This window comes from Bombina bombina, chromosome 8 (assembly GCF_027579735.1).
Source record: "Bombina bombina isolate aBomBom1 chromosome 8, aBomBom1.pri, whole genome shotgun sequence".
Taxonomy (NCBI): Eukaryota; Metazoa; Chordata; class Amphibia; order Anura; family Bombinatoridae; genus Bombina; species Bombina bombina.
The window spans coordinates 325585152-325603340 of NC_069506.1; the positions used below are offsets into that span (position 1 = coordinate 325585152).

The 18189-nt window shown below is 37.9% G+C and overlaps 1 protein-coding gene across 4 annotated transcripts in view; it reads left to right on the forward strand.

The window, feature by feature from the left end:
- The window catches only part of ARHGAP32 (Rho GTPase activating protein 32), a 749023-nt gene that overhangs the window by 411050 nt on the left and 319784 nt on the right, over positions 1-18189 (forward strand). The gene's annotated exons all lie outside the window — the stretch shown is intronic.

Consider the following 18189-nt stretch of genomic DNA (forward strand, 5'->3'; position numbering starts at 1 on the left):
ATTCACTTTGTATTATTCTGTTCCATTACAGACAATGTTTTATTGCATCCAGTCTCATTTTGTGTTTTCCCATAGCTTAGATAGAATCTGCATGACAGTGTTCTAGTCTATTGTGAGCACCCAAGGGTGCTATTCATTATTAGAATGATATAAAGATTATTATTGCTCTGGGGTTGCCAGACAGATCCATTAATTGTTGTAGTCTGCAGGCAGGGAGTTTCTTGCCCAGGAACACTAGTATACTCCAACAGTCCAGATGGGATTGCTCCACAAGCCTACCCCGTGGGAAGCTCCCTCTGTGTGCGCTACCCACGCAGAGTTTGCTGTTCCTGAGTTTAATCTGCAGCTCAGAGAATGAAAACTAGAAAGTCCCCTGGATTTGCTAATTATTAAAGGGACAGTATACACTCATTTTCATATAACTGCATGTAACAGACGCTACTATAAAGAATAAGATGCACAGATACTGATATAAAAATCCAGTATAAAATGGTTTAAAAACTTACTTAGAAGCTCTCAGTTTAACTCTGTTAAAAAGGTAGCTGGAAAGCCCACTGCAAGTGGGAAATATCAGCCCCCCCCTCCCCCCTTCTTTTGCATATGAAAAGACCCTTTACACAAACAGGAGCAAGCTGGAGAAGGTAGCTGACGGTATTCACATAAAACTTTGGGGCTTGGTTAGGAGTCTGAAAATCAGTGCAATGTTATTTAAAAATATGCAAAACTATACATTTTTTTTAAAAAAAACTAAAAACTTGGGCTATATAAATAGATCATCTACAAAACATTTATGCAAAGAAAAAAATGAGTGTATAATGTCCCTTTAACAAGACTCTAGTAAAAATAAAATTGTTGTTATCTTGTTATCCAATGATGTAGTGGTTCTTAGTGACTCCATAGAATATCATAGGGACTGGAGGTATATTACACGCTGAATAGTTCTGGGGAAGTGCACTTAAAAAAGATTTTCTAGCATAAAAAACCCCAAAAAAACGTTCAGATATCAAATTGAGTTTGTTCTCTTGGTATCTTTTGTTGAGAAGCCTATATTTAGCATAACCCCCCCCAAATACGTTTAGATATTAAATTAAGTTTGTTCTCTTGGTATCTTTTGTTAAGAAGGTAGGCTCAGGAGCATTGCATCTCTGGAGCTTACTTTAGTTATGTATTTAACCCCCTTTGCAGGGGTTAAACATAGTTACATGCAAGCAATAGTGTAATAATACAAAAAAATTAACCGTAATAACATTTTCTTTTTGTACTTTTATGTTCTTTTAACTCTTTTAAAAGGGTTAAACATGGTTAAAATAGCACTCCTGAAAACATCCCATTCTCCTCCAGGTGAGGATATGTCTAGTGGCCGGACTATACACAAATATGCCTGCTTTTCATTGGCCAACCAGCTAGAGTCTCATCTGAAGTGCTAGAACTTTGTATTTAATACAGTAAGGAATATTTTAGTTTTATACTAGAATTCCAATTTAGTATAGCTTAATAACTCAAAAGGAACTGGAGACACAAACAGCACACATTATTATTATTATTATTATTATTATTATTGTTATTGTTATTGTTATTGTTATTATTATTATTATTATTGTTATTACTGTTGTTATTGTTATTATTATTATTATTATTATTATTACTGTTATTGTTATTATTGTTATTACTGTTATTATTGTTATTACTGTTGTTATTGTTATTATTATTATTATTATTATTATTACTGTTATTGTTATTATTGTTATTACTGTTATTATTGTTATTACTGTTGTTATTGTTACTGTTATTATTGTTATTATTACTGTTGTTATTATTGTTATTACTGTTGTTATTGTTATTATTATTATTATTGTTATTACTGTTGTTATTATTATTATTACTGTTGTTATTGTTATTATTATTACTGTTATTGTTATTATTATTATTGTTACTGTTATTATTGTTATTATTACTGTTGTTATTATTGTTATTACTGTTGTTATTGTTATTATTATTATTATTGTTATTACTGTTGTTATTATTATTATTACTGTTGTTATTGTTATTATTATTACTGTTATTGTTATTATTATTATTGTTACTGTTATTATTGTTATTATTATTATTGCTACTGTTATTATTGTTATTATTACTGTTGTGATTGTTATTATTATTATTGTTATTACTGTTATTATTGTTATTACTGTTTTTAGTACTGTTGTTGTTATTGTTATTATTATTGTTATTATTGTTACTATTATTATTACTGTTATTGTTATTATTATTATTATTATTATTGTTTTTATTATTATTATTATTATTATTATTATTACTGTTATTGTTATTATTGTTATTACTGTTATTATTGTTATTACTGTTGTTATTGTTACTGTTATTATTGTTATTATTACTGTTGTTATTATTGTTATTACTGTTGTTATTGTTATTATTATTATTATTGTTATTACTGTTGTTATTATTATTATTACTGTTATTGTTATTATTATTATTGTTACTGTTATTATTGTTATTATTATTATTGCTACTGTTATTATTGTTATTATTACTGTTGTGATTGTTATTATTATTATTGTTATTACTGTGATTGTTATTATTATTATTATTGTTATTACTGTTATTGTTATTACTGTTTTTAGTACTGTTGTTATTGTTATTATTATTGTTATTATTGTTACTATTATTATTACTGTTATTGTTATTATTATTATTATTATTATTGTTTTTATTATTATTATTATTATTATTATTATTATTATTACTGTTATTGTTATTATTATTACTGTTATTGTTATTATTATTACTGTTATTGTTATTATTATTATTATTATTATTATTGTTTTTATTATTATTATTATTATTATTATTATTATTATTACTGTTATTATTATTATTATTACTGTTATTGTTATTATTATTATTGTTATTATTATTACTGTTATTGTTATTATTATTACTGTTATTGTTATTATTATTATTATTATTATTATTGTTTTTATTATTATTATTATTATTATTATTATTATTATTACTGTTATTATTATTATTATTACTGTTATTGTTATTATTATTATTGTTATTATTATTACTGTTGTTTTTTTTACAACCACTGACAGCTCAGGCCAGTCGGCGACATTCCTCTTAGCTAACACACCCTTCAACACATATGCGCATGCCCTAACTCTTCTATCGCTGTCTGAAAGTGCTCTAGCTTGGAATTGTGTGCATGCTCAACATTTCTTTACGGAGATTGTAAACTTTGTACTGAGGCAATTATTTGTTTCTTTCTGGTGGTGCAGATGACTGTAAACGCTTATTTTAAAATGATTTATTGCTCAAAAGATTGTGCGAAAGCTGGTTAAATTATTTTAAGATACATTATAAAGATATCTCTACATTTTATTATTCTAAATAAATGTAACGCATGCGCAGAGCAAGGCAAGAAGATTGACATGCCAATGCTGTGGCGCGGGGTGGTTTTACTCCATCGCCGGGATGAAGATTCTACACGGAAGTAATGGCAGGGGATGAGCAAGGAGCGGTAACGCTCTGAAAGTAAACTATTAATTTATTACATTTAGGATTAACGATTATAAATAAATATATTGGCGAAATAATCAAAGATTAATATTTAAATATTTATATAATAAAAAATTTACCATCACTTTAATTAATATGCTGCAATCAAACTTGTGTTTATGAGTAAGGATTTAAATAAATTCTATGTGTAAGATCTTATACTATCCAGTTTTTCTCGTTGTGCTCTAGTGTCCTGGGAATCTTGACTAAAAACAAATTTGGCCTTTATGGGTGATAAAAATATAAAAATGCTCTTCATTTCATATAGAACACCTTTCCCTGATACAGAGTTGTGTATATAATTGAATATAATATTTTAATGCAAGATCTTAATACATCATTTAAATACCATGCTCTTAGGATTTTGGCAGAACATCTATGATAAATAGGTTTAGGTAAGTTCCATCATTAGCTGGATAAAAATGTGCCTATACTAAAATGCAGGTTATTTATCATTTCTATTTGAATCAGAATGCAGAAGATGTTTTATACGACCGACTGACGAGCCTTAGACATTGAACATTTCATGTTACGCATTCTAACCAAATGTTTCTTGTAAGACAAAGAATATAGCGCTAGATTACAAGTAGAGTGCAAGCAATAGTGCAGGGTGCATTATGTTTTACACAGCCTTGCACAAAGAATAACGCACAATCTGGTATTACTAGCGTTCATTAAGTATTTAAGCCAAAGCACCCTGATGCATCTGAAATGTTTGTAACTCTCCCTTTACTTTTTATGTATAGCGTAGGGAGCGCTATTAGTGTGCTCATTGTGCTCGTATTACAAGTGGCAAGTTAAACAGACATGAAGCATCGCACTTTCTTTTCATGATTCAGATAGAACCTACAGTTTTAAGCAACTTTACAATTTACTTGTATTATCAAATGTGCTTCATTTTCTTTGTATCCGTTGTTGAAGGTGCAGCAATACACTACTGGGAGCTAGTATAATGCATTTAGTGAGCCAATCACATGAGGCATATATGTGCAGCTATCAATTAGCAGCTAGCTCCCAGTAGTGCATTGATGCTTATAAACCTACATAGGCGAGGGAACAACCCTTTGCGAGATGCACTTCTCGAGGTAAAACCTTCCTCTAGAGAAGCCCACCAGGGACTTCATAGCACTTGCAAGGTTTCTTAGAGAATGTTGTAACAAAGCCCAGAGACCATAAGGGACCATAAGGCTGTTTATATTTCACAGTCTCTTAATTTGGTGGTTTACCATCAGGGGTAGTTCTAGACGTTACAAACTTTACATCGCTTCCAATAGTTGCATATTAAGGTCTGAGGGTGTTACTGGTGCATTTGTGTAGGGTCATCCTTTTTATACCTTTTACTGTTTTTCTTGTTGTCTATTTGTCTCATATCTGTCTCTCCTTGTTCCGGAGAGAGAAAAGGACATTTAAATAAAGCACTGCTTTGCTTGAATGGTGACACATTAAGAATTGGAATTGCTACAATAGCCGGGAATGCCGAGTATCAATGTGGCACTGAACCAGAGCCATTAAGTAAGTTTTGGTGTGGCGGGAGGGTACCGGCTGCAGTTCATTGCTCAGGGATAGATATATATTCCTATCTCTTCAGCCTATATAACAAATCACTTTTGTCATGGATCCTTGACCAAGGGGAGATGCAGCCATCCTGCCAGTACCGTAGACGCTGTACCTAAAACACTGATCAATGTGTTATGATTGGACCAAGGAGCTCATGCTGTTTGACATTCTACACCAAGCCTGCAGTGAGGGGTTCCCTCCTCTTCCCTACATTCATTTCTATTCTCCTTGTGATGCTCCTCTCCCCTGAAGGCATACAGGGACAGTTGCCTGTCATACTCAGCACAGGAGAGGCATGGCAGAAATATTCGCCTCCCATTCTCCCTCCCCTCTGCCTCCTCCTCAGCTCTTGTAAAAAGCTCCTGAGCGTGTCCTCTGGGACCCCTGCAGCCAGCTAGAGAAACACAGAGAGAAAGAGAGAGGAGAGGAGAGATCACCATTGATTTCTCTGTAGTACAAATTGAGCATGAAATTGCCAGTGTGCAAGCAGCAGACAGGACAAGAGTGGTACAGGGATAGGATCTTCTGTGTATTTGTATCAAAGGGCATTGCCAAGATCAAAACCAAGCCTTTGACTTGATTTGTTATTTACTGGGGTCTATGCTTCTTCCAATGTCTCCTGCAAGCAGCATTCTGGGACACAGGTAACAAGAAAACGGTGACACGGCCAGCACTGGGATAACCCCTCAACTGAGGCTAACAATCCCTTATTGTGACCGAGGTAAGTGAGACCGTCAGACACACATACCTCTCCGTCATTTGTACGGAATCCTAGGGAGATACAGCCATAGCTTTTCAGGAAACACTGCGCTGACAAACAAAGACAAGTCTTCAATTGCAGGAATACTGCAGAGGTTCCAAGGGATACGTTTATATACAACAGATTCAAGAATATCAATATACATCACCTGTGATAAACACGAACATATATATTTATAGGAAATAAAATATATCATCTTTGCATTCTACTCTAAGTAAAGCTGTATGCATATATACACATTTGGATTTCTTTAATACAATATGTGTCTTTTATTATGTCCTCCTACATCTGCTGGAAGTTCCAAATACCTACTACCCATTCCCTATGTAACTAAGAGTACAGCGTACACTGTTCAATCATGGCCTCTATGTAATATATGTTTGTGTCTTCAAGATCATTTTTATTAATGGGAAAAGCCAGGGTGGAATGAATATGTGATTGCTTTTTGGCTGAAGTTTTAGTTCCAGGATAAAATACATGAAAATATCTCCCCCCTCCTCATTGCTTAGTTAACCCCATATGTTCATATTGATGTATATGCCCCTCCAGTTTTGTGCATAAGTATAGCAATAAAGGGTTAATGCATCAACACAGATGTGCACATGTAGTTGATTACTTTGGGTCCTCTGGAGAATTGTGAGGAATTTCAAAGGAAAAAAAATGTCCTCTTTGCAGAACTCTGTCTGAAACCACAAAGGGTTAAAAAAAGGTTTAGTCATAGTTTCCTCTGTTTCATGAACTGAAAATGTAACTTTTGCCGGCAGAGGGGCAACCGAAAAATTACTAAGACAAGAGTAAAGGGAATTTTTTTGTTGTGGGGGTGGGGGGCGATATTTTTCCATCTGAGTGTAATTATGAGAACTGGTTAGAATTTAAACATATTAAATCTCTTGGATATTAACCGAAAACGTTACTGTTTTTGTTGTAAATCCTGTCGATTATTTAAGAAGCGAAAATGATATCGGAGTGACTCATTGTTTAAATAACCATTTACCTGCCAGAGTAGACTGCAGGGCATTACATAATCTCTGAAACGTAAAGGTTAAAGGGGTATGAACCCCACATTTTTTCTTTAATGATTCAGATAGAGCAGCAATTTTAGCAACTTTCAAATTTACTCCTATTATCAATTTTTCTTTGTTCTCTTGGTATGCTTTGCTGAATGAGCAGCGATGCACTACTGGTTGCTGACTGAACACATGGGTGAGCCAATGAAAATCGGTATATATGTATGCAGCAACCAATCAGCAGCTAGAACCTAGGTTCTTTGCTGCTCCTGAGTTTTCCTAGATAAACATTTCAGCAAAGGATAAAAAGAGAAGGAAGCAAATGAAATAATATAATTAAATTGGAAAGTTGTTTAACATTGTATTCTCTATCTGAATCATGAACAAAACATTTTGGGTTTCATGTCCCTTTAAAATTACTTATGCACTATCTTGGGTTTGAATATAGTTTCAGCTCAGCTCAGTTCTAAATTGGATTGTAGAAGTTGAACATTTGAATTATTCATGTTAGCTACTATTTTCTTTGGGTTTTACTGAACAATTATTATTTTTTTCCTTTTTGATCTACAAGAAGCATAATTGCTTTATATCCAAATTCCATTAGTACTGCTGCAAACCTAGATGTGTATCACTCTGAAAGGCTAAATCACTGCTGTAATCGTGCTTAGATGTGTCTCACTAAGACATCTGGACTGCAATGGAGAAAATGTGGCAATAGGAATAATTAGTGGCAGCAAATTTAATTAAATAGGCACAACTGGCTGAATGGTATTCCTTTCCTCCCTCTGTAGATAGAGCTTCTGCTTCCAAGGCTAAAGAGGTAGAAGGTTTTATTAGGTTAGGTCTCTGGTTTAATCAGCTTTGCTGAGGCTAATGCAAAAGAAACAAATCAATAGAAAGAATACTGTGAAGTCTGATATATATAGGGAGAGCGGAATTCCTCTACAGGCCCATTCTGTGTCTGTATTTTCATTCTGGTTATGAAAGTGCAGGGAGATCCCTAAAGGTCCTTCCGTTAATAAGGCTGTTAAAGGCTGCAGCTTTTTCTGCAAGATAAGAGTGCCTTATTTAATACAAGAAAGAGGATTTACTCTGTCAGCTTTGAGGTGGTGTCAGAGGGAGGAAATCCAGCTTTAACTCCTTGGTGGCCATAAAGGCCAATACAGACCCATCTGGTGTCTAGAGGGTTAATTTGCATCTTGTACATCAGCTTGCATTATGCCCCTATACTGTGGTGGGATGTGTGTCTCTATACTGTGGTGCTGGCACATCTCCTTGTTGTGTTGATGCCAGTGAACAGTTGGTTATGTTAATGTTCTTATCTGATAATGGACCATGTTTCAGCTGCACTTTTTGTTGTTGTAGAGGAATATATATGTGTTTCTCAGTGCACCAATATTAAAGGGATAGAAATGTGAATTCAAATGTGCATTGGTGCATTTCAATTTGAAATAGAAGCATTTTTGCAATATACTTCCATTAGCAAAAATACTTCTAGTAAAAGTCATTACTGTTTTTCTGCAGCATACACACATATCCTGTAAGGGCCGTGAGCCAATATTCAAATACCACTCCTACTCAGGGAGCTGGCAGTGGTGTGTATCGCCTCTGAAGATGTCATTTGTGTCATACAAGACACTGCTGACTCTCTGAGCAGTTGTAGTGTCCGAATACTGGTGCACGTGCCCTCACAGGATATTTGCGTATGCTGCAGAAAAACAATAATCACTTTTACTAGAAGCAGTTTTGCTAATGTAAGTATATTGCAAAAATGCTTTTAAAGTGCACCCATGCACATTCCATGTTTTATCTTTCTATCCCTTTAAGGACTATAAAGTTATAATATGATGTAATTAGTATTTTACAGTGTGTTCATTTTTGAGAAATAGGTGTCACTGCTGGTTCTCTGAGTAGGCACAAGCAGGAAATGTATAGGCAACATACACTGTGTGTTAGTTATAAACTGGCCATTAAATTCACAATGTCCTTATGTATGTATGTATATATGTATGTATGTGTGTATATGTATGTATGTATGTATGTGTGTGTGTATATGTGTGTGTGTGTGTGTGTGTATATATGTATGTGTGTGTGTGTGTATATGTGTGTGTGTGTATGTGTGCGTGTATATATATGTGTGTGTGTGTATATATGTATGTGTGTGTATATATGTATGTGTGTGTATATATATATATATATGTGTGTGTGTGTGTATATGTGTGTGTGTGTGTGTGTATATATGTATGTGTGTGTGTATATGTGTATGTGTGTGAATGTGTGTGTGTATATGTGTGTGTCTGAATGTGTGTGTGTATATATGTGTATATATATATATGTGTGTGTGTGTGTATGTGTTTGTGTGTGAATGTTTGTGTGTATATGTGTGTGTGTATGTGTGTATATATATATATATGTGTGTGTGTGTGTGTATGTATGTGTGTGTGTGTGTGTGTGTATGTATATATATATATATATATATATATATATATATATATATATAGTTCAGCTTTGGATTTTCACTCTGCTCTACATCTTTAAGGACAGATCTGATCTGCTGTAATCCAATTACACGCTCACTCCTTCGCTGAATAACCTGTTATGTGATGGTGTCTCGTGCTGGACTGTTGGAGATGTATAGAATATGATGTTATAAGAAAATTAATTCTTTAGTGACAGGAATTTAAAGGGATATGAAACCCCAACATTTTCTTGCTTATCAAAGCATGCAATTTTTAAACAACTTACTTAATTTACATTCTATTATCATTTTTTCTTCGTTTTCTTGGTATCTTTTGTTGAAAAGCAGGGACGCAAGCTCAGGAGCCTACCCATGTCTGAAGCACTATTTGGCAGCAGTTTTGCAAGAATGTTATCCATTTGTAAGAGCACTAGATGGAAGCACTATTTCCTGCCATATATTGCTCCAGAGGTCTACCAAGGCTCTAAAACCATGGATACCATGGGAACGATGCAAATTTGATAACATAAATTATTTGGAAACGTCCAGATAGGCACACGCATAGTTTGAGAGATACTGTAACCTTTTTTTAATTTTCTTTATAAAAGAGGAGATTTCAGAATGTGTTACAGTTTCTGAAAACTATATGTTCCTGTCCTGCATAAAATAGTGTGTTTATGTCAGGCTTGCAGGACCGTGTTCATCCCCACAAGTGGAGTTGTGAAGTTCTCCTAATCAGCCAGTGATAATTAGCAGGACATACACCACTGTACACGTCCCTATAACAAATGTTGTGGGATTAATAAAAAAAATTATATTTTTCTAAGTGAGGCTGGATTCCATCTCTTTGGATTGAATTGTATTTAGGAGTTGGCAAGCCGTGGACTCCGTGCCTCTGACTGGTGGGTGCTGTTCACCTGAAACATATAACCACTGTACTTGTTTCAGTTTAAATTCTGCTGTTTCATAAACATGATACAATATTCAGTATGATGTTCCTTTAAAGTAAGTTGGACTGTTTCCTAACTGTAAATGGTCAGAAGTTGTATGGCTCAACATGTCCATACTTGTATTCCCACAACCCTGGTCTCTCTTACTCAGGAGCTAAAGCCACATGAAGGGAGGAAGTCTGTGAATTTTTATAAAGAAGCTGTGAGCCCTTGAAGAAAAGAAAAAGTTATTTATTTATTGGGTTAGAAGGGGGAGGGGGTAAATGTGCTTTATTTAAAGGGACATAATACACTCATTTTTTTCTTTGCATAAATGTTTTGTAGGTGATCTATTTATATAGCCCATAAATTATTATTTAAAAAAAAATATATATAGTTCTGCTTATTTTTAAATAGCATTGCTCTGATTTTCAGACTCCTAACCAAGCCCCAAAGTTTTAGGAGAATACCGACAGATACCTACTCCAGCTTGCTCCTGTTTGTGTAAAGGGTCTTTTCATATGCAGAGGAAGGGGGGGGGGGGCTCTTACTTCCCACTTGCAGTGGGCTTTCCAACTACCTTTTCAACTAAACTGAGAGCTTCTAAGTAAGTTTTTAAACTGTTTTATATTGGGGTTTCCTTCTAAATACAGGGAGAGTCTGCAGCTGCATTCATTACTTTTAGGAATACAGAACCTGGCCACCAGGAAGAGGCAAAGACACCCCAGCCAAAGAGGCCGAATTATCAAGTGTCTGTCGGACCTGATCCGACAGTGCGGATCAGGTTCGACAGACATTGCTGAATGCGGAGAGCAGTATGCTCTCCATATTCAGCAATGTCCAAGCAGCTCACAAGAGCTGCTGGTGCAACGCCGCACCCTGCAGACTCGCGGCCAATGGGCCGCCAGCAGGGGGGTGTCAATCAACTCGATCGTACTCGATCGGGTTGAATTGTGGCGATTCCTGTCCGCCTCATCAGAGCAGGCGGACAGGGTTATGGAGCAGCGGTCTTTAGAACGCTGTTCCATAACTTGTGGAGCTTGATAAATGGGCCTCAAAGGTTTAAATACCTCCCCCACTTCCCTCATCCCCAGTCATTCTTTGCCTTTCGTCACAGGAGGTTGGCAGAGAATTGTCTGAGTTCTGCAAGGGGCTTCTCTCCCCCTTTTCTTCTGTTAAGTGTGATCAGTCCACGGGTCATCATTACTTGTGGGATATTAACTGCTCCCCTACAGGAAGTGCAAGAGGATTCACCCAGCAGAGTTGCTATATAGCTCCTCCCCTCTACGTCACCTCCAGTCATTCTCTTGCACCCAACGACTAGATAGGATGTGTGAGAGGACTATGGTGATATATTTCGTTTTTATATCTTCAATCAAAAGTTTGTTATTTTATAATAGCACCGGAGTGTGTTATTCCTTCTCTGGTAGAATTTGAAGAAGAATCTACCTGAGTTTTTCTATGATTTTAGCCGGAGTAGTTAAGATCATATTGCTGTTTCTCGGCCATCTGAGGAGAGGTAAACTTCAGATCAGGGGACAGCAGGCAGATTAATCTGCAAAGAGGTATGTAGCAGTTTATTATTTTCTGACATGGAATTGATGAGAAAATCCTGCCATACCGTTATAATGTAAACTCAGCCTTGAATGCAGTAGATGTAGCTGATATCAGGCTGTCATGTATGTATATTTTACACTTCAGTTTTCTGGGAAATGGTACTTCTCTGGCTTTTAAACTGTATACATAGACTTAACCTATTTTGCAGGGACTTGCAATAGGTTTTAAATGACAATTAATTATTGAGGTAAAACGTTTTTTTGCTGGCATGTAAAAACGTTTTTTTCTCTGAGGTACTGAGTGAAAAAATGTTTTGGGCACTTTTTTTCCACTTGGCAATAGTTTTGATTTAAATTAGAGCAGTTCACTGATCCCTCTCACTGTTATGTGTGTGGGGGAGGGGCCATTTTTGGCGCTTTTACTATGCATCAGAAAAACTCAGTCAGAGGTTCATTTTCTTCCTGCATGATCCGGTTCATCTCTACAGAGTTCAGGGATCTCAAGAGTCTTTTTTGAGGGAAGTAATCTTTACAGCAGAGCTGTGCTGATTGTATTGACTGTGATATAAAAAACGTTTATTTGTGTATTTTTTTTCTGCTGCCTGGGTTAGTTATCATTTGCTGAGGGGAACAATCCTTTGCTAAAACTGTATATTCTGACAAAGATTGATGCTATAACTTAATTATTTTATCTGTTATAATATTTTCTGTGCTTCTTAAAAGCACAGTTCGTTTTCATATTATTTGTAAATTACTTTGAAAAGTATTTCCAAGTTGCTGTTTATTTGCTAGTGTGTTAAACATGTCTGATTCAGAGGAATATCTCTGTGCTATATGTGTTAATGCCAAAGTGGAGCCCAATAGAAATTTATGTACTAAATGTATTGATGCTACTTTAAAAAATAGTCAATCTGTACAAATTGAACATATTTCACCAAACAACGAGGGGAGAGTTATGCCGACTAACTCGCCTCACGTGTCAGTACCTGCATCTCCCGCTCAGGAGGTGCGTGATATTGTAGCGCCGAGTGCATCTGGGCGGCCATTACAAATCACATTACAAGATATGGCTACTGTTATGACTGAAGTTTTGGCTAAACTACCAGAACTAAGAGGTAAACGTGATCACTCTGGGATGAGAACAGAGTGCGCTGATAATGCAAGGGCCATGTCTGATACTGCGTCACAGTTTGCAGAACGTGAAGACGGAGAGCTTCATTCTGTGGGTGACGGTTCTGATCCAAATAAACTGGACTCAGACATTTCAAATTTTAAATTTAAGCTTGAGAACCTCCGTGTGTTACTAGGGGAGGTATTAGCGGCTCTGAATGATTGTAACACAGTTGCAATCCCAGAAAAAATGTGTAGGTTGGATAAATATTTTGCGGTACCGACGAGTACTGACGTTTTTCCTATACCTAAGAGACTTACTGACATTGTTACTAAGGAGTGGGATAGACCCGGTGTGCCTTTCTCACCCCCTCCTATATTCAGAAAAATGTTTCCAATAGACGCCGCCACACGGGACTTATGGCAAATGGTCCCTAAGGTGGAGGGAGCAGTTTCTACTTTAGCTAAGCGTACCACTATCCCAGTGGAGGATAGCTGTGCTTTTTCAGATCCAATGGATAAAAAATTAGAGGGTTACCTTAAGAAAATATTTGTTCAACAAGGGTTTATATTGCAACCTCTTGCATGTATTGCGCCTGTCACGGCTGCAGCAGCATTTTGGTTTGAGTCTCTGGAAGAGACACTTCAATCATCCACACTAGATGACATCACACACAAACTTAAATTCCTTAAGTTAGCTAATTCATTTATTTCAGATGCCGTAGTACATTTAACTAAACTTGCGGCTAAAAATTCAGGATTCGCCATTCAGGCACGCAGAGCTCTGTGGCTAAAATCCTGGTCAGCTGATGTTACGTCTAAATCTAAATTGCTTAATATTCCTTTCAAAGGGCAGACCTTATTCGGGCCCGGCTTGAAAGAGATTATTGATGACATTACAGGAGGTAAAGGTCATGCCCTGCCTCAGGACAAGGCCAAAGCCAAGGCTAGACAGTCCAATTTTCGTTCCTTTCGTAATTTCAAAGCAGGAGCAGCATCAACTTCCTCTGCACCAAAACAGGAAGGAGCTGTTGCTCGCTACAGACAAGGCTGGAAACCTAACCAGTCCTGGAACAGGGGCAAACAGGCCAGAAAACCTGCTGCTGCCCCTAAGACAGCATGAATTGAGGGCCCCCGATCCGGGACCGGATCTAGTGGGGGGCAGACTTTCCCTCTTCGCCCAGGCTTGGGCAAGAGATGTTCAGGATCCCTGGGCGTTAGAGATCATATCTCAGGGATACCTTCTGGACTTCAAATCCTCTCCCCCAAGAGGGAGATTTCATCTGTCAAGGTTGTCAACAAACCTAACAAAGAAGGAAGCGTTTCTACGCTGCGTACAAGATCTTTTGTTAATGGGAGTGATCCATCCAGTTCCGCGGTTGGAACAAGGACAAGGGTTTTACTCAAATCTGTTTGTAGTTCCCAAAAAAGAGGGAACCTTCAGGCCAATCTTGGATTTAAAGATCCTAAACTAATTCCTAAGAGTTCCATCGTTCAAGATGGAAACTATTCGAACAATTTTGCCCATGATCCAAGAGGGTCAGTACTTGACCACAGTGGATTTAAAGGATGCTTACCTTCACATACCGATTCACAGAAGTCATTACCGGTATCTAAGGTTTGCCTTTTTAGACAGGCATTACCAGTTTGTAGCTCTTCCATTCAGACTGGCTACGGCTCCAAGAATCTTCACAAAGGTTCTGGGCACTCTTCTGGCGGTACTAAGACCGCGAGGAATTTCAGTAGCTCCGTACTTAGACGACATACTGATACAAGCTTCAAGCTTTCAAACTGCCAAATCTCATACAGAGATAGTACTGGCATTTCTAAGGTCGCATGGATGGAAAGTGAACGAAGAGAAAAGTTCTCTCTTTCCACTCACAAGAGTTCCCTTCCTGGGGACTCTGATAGATTCTGTAGAAATGAAGATTTACCTGACAGAGGACAGGTTAACAAAACTTCAAAATGCATGCCGTGTCCTTCATTCCATTCAAGAGACCAGAAATTCTCTTCTATGGTGGCTTTATCGGCCACATCTGTCCAGGGGAATGCCATTCAGCAGGCCAGACTGGTCAATTGTAACAACAGACGCCAGCCTACTAGGTTGGGGCGCTGTCTGGAATTCTCTGAAGGCTCAGGGACTATGGAATCAGGAGGAGAGTCTTCTTCCAATAAACATTCTGGAATTGAGAGCAGTCCTCAATGCTCTTCTGGCTTGGCCCCAGTTAGCAACTCGGGGGTTCATCAGGTTCCAGTCGGACAACATCACGACTGTAGCTTATATCAACCATCAGGGAGGGACAAGAAGCTCCCTAGCAATGATGGAAGTATCGAAGATAATTCGCTGGGCAGAGTCTCACTCTTGCCACCTGTCTGCAATCCACATCCCGGGAGTGGAGAACTGGGAGGCGGATTTCTTAAGTCGTCAGACTTTTCATCCGGGGGAGTGGGAATTTCATCCAGAGGTCTTTGCCCAAATACTTCGACGTTGGGGCAAACCAGAGATAGATCTCATGGCGTCTCGACAGAACGCCAAGCTTCCGCGCTACGGGTCCAGATCCAGGGATCCGGGAGCGGTCCTGATAGATGCCTTGACAGCACCATGGACCTTCAGGATGGCTTATGTGTTTCCACCTTTCCCGATGCTTCCTCGATTGATTGCCAGAATCAAACAGGAGAAAGCATCAGTGATTCTAATAGCGCCTGCATGGCCACGCAGGACTTGGTATACAGATCTGGTGGACATGTCATTCTGTCCACCTTGGTCGTTACCTCTGAAACAGGACCTTCTGATTCAGGGTCCTTTCAAACATCAAAATCTAACTTCTCTGAAGCTGACTGCTTGGAAATTGAACGCTTGATCTTATCAAAGCGTGGTTTTTCTGAGTCAGTTATTGATACCTTAATACAGGCTAGGAAGCCTGTTACCAGAAAGATTTACCATAAAATATGGCGTAAATACCTATATTGGTGCGAATCCAAAGGTTACTCTTGGAGTAAGGTTAGGATTCCTAGGATATTGTCTTTTCTACAAGAAGGTTTAGAAAAGGGGTTATCCGCTAGTTCCTTAAAGGGACAGATCTCAGCTCTGTCCATTCTGTTACACAAGCGTCTGTCAGAAGTTCCAGACGTTCAGGCTTTTTGTCAGGCTTTGGCCAGGATTAAACCTGTGTTTAAAGCTGTGGCTCCACCATGGAGTTTAAACCTTGTTCTTAACGTTTTACAGGGTGTTCCGTTTGAACCCCTTCATTCCATTGATATAAAGTTGTTATCTTGGAAAGTTCTATTTTTAATGGCTATTTCCTCGGCTCGAAGAGTCTCTGAGTTATCAGCCTTACATTGTGATTCTCCTTATTTGATTTTTCACTCGGATAAGGTAGTTCTGCGTACTAAGCCTGGGTTCTTACCTAAGGTAGTCACTAACAGGAATATCAATCAGGAGATTGTTGTTCCATCCTTGTGCCCAAATCCTTCTTCGAGGAAGGAACGTCTTTTGCACAATCTGGATGTAGTTCGTGCCCTTAAATTTTATTTACAGGCAACTAAAGATTTTCGACAAACGTCTTCCCTGTTTGTCGTTTACTCTGGTCAGAGGAGAGGTCAAAAAGCTTCTGCTACCTCTCTCTCTTTTTGGCTTCGTAGCATAATTCGTTTAGCTTATGAGACTGCTGGACAGCAGCCTCCTGAAAGAATTACAGCTCATTCCACTAGAGCTGTGGCTTCCACTTGGGCCTTTAAGAATGAGGCCTCTGTTGAACAGATTTGCAAGGCTGCAACTTGGTCTTCGCTTCATACTTTTTCCAAATTTTACAAATTTGACACTTTTGCTTCCTCGGAGGCTTTTTTTGGGAGAAAGGTTCTTCAGGCAGTGGTTCCTTCTGTATAAAGAGCCTGCCTATCCCTCCCGTCATCCGTGTACTTTTGCTTTGGTATTGGTATCCCACAAGTAATGATGACCCGTGGACTGATCACACTTAACAGAAGAAAACATAATTTATGCTTACCTGATAAATTCCTTTCTTCTGTAGTGTGATCAGTCCACGGCCCGCCCTATTTTTTAAGGCAGGTAAATATTTTTTAAATTATACTCCAGTCACCACTACACCCTTGGCTTCTCCTTTCTCGTTGGTCCTTGGTCGAATGACTGGAGGTGACGTAGAGGGGAGGAGCTATATAGCAACTCTGCTGGGTGAATCCTCTTGCACTTCCTGTAGGGGAGCAGTTAATATCCCACAAGTAATGATGACCCGTGGACTGATCACACTACAGAAGAAAGGAATTTATCAGGTAAGCATAAATTATGTTTTTTGTCTGCGATCGTACTTCAATGTTCTCTCAGTCTTTTTAACATATTTTTTGTTTCTGTGTTCTTCCGTTGGAAGGGTACGGTGTTGGGAGTTTTGCTTGTTCCCCTTGCTGTGTTTAGTGTGGAGTGTTCTTCGCCTGATCTCGTAGTCAGCGGGACACTCGTCTCCTCAGAGGTTTGTGTGATCTTTTTGGGATCAGTGGTTTGTATGGTCTCTGAGGTGGGCTCTTATGGTCTTACGGTTGGGTAGTTACTTGGTCCTGTTCCTTTTTGGGTCTTTTGCTGCGGTTGAAGCAGTTTTTGGGAGTTGGGAATTTTTTCAGGCTGTTGTGTCCGCAGATGGGCCGCATTCTTGTTACCCCCCTGTTAGCATTCAGTGTCCTGTATAGCTTGGGTATTGTTTTCCCAAAAGTAATGAATGCAGCTGTGGACTCTCCCTATATTTAGAAGGAAAACAAAAATTATGACTTGCCAGATAATTTCCTTTCCTTTTCGATGCAGGGAGAGTCCACAGCTCCCGCCCGTGCTCTCCGGAGGGCGGCCTAAATTTATGTTGTTTTTATCTTCTGGCACCTTTTTCACCCTGATATTTCTCCTACTGTTCCTTGTTCCCTCGACAGAATGACTGGGGGATGAGGGAAGTGAGGGAGGTGTTAAAGCCTTTGGCTGGGGTGTATTTGCCTTCTCCTGGTGGCCAGGTTCTGTATTCCCAAAAGTAATGAATGCTGCTGTGGACTCTCCCTGTATCGAAGGAAAGGATATTATCTGGTAAGTCATAATTTTTGTTTTTATATCAGTATATGTGCATCTTATTCTTTATAGCAGTTTCTATTACAGGGGTCGCCAACCTTTGGGACCTCAGGGACAACTAAACTCACAATTTTGAATCCAGTGGACCACAAACATGATTTTTTTTAAAAAGGTACA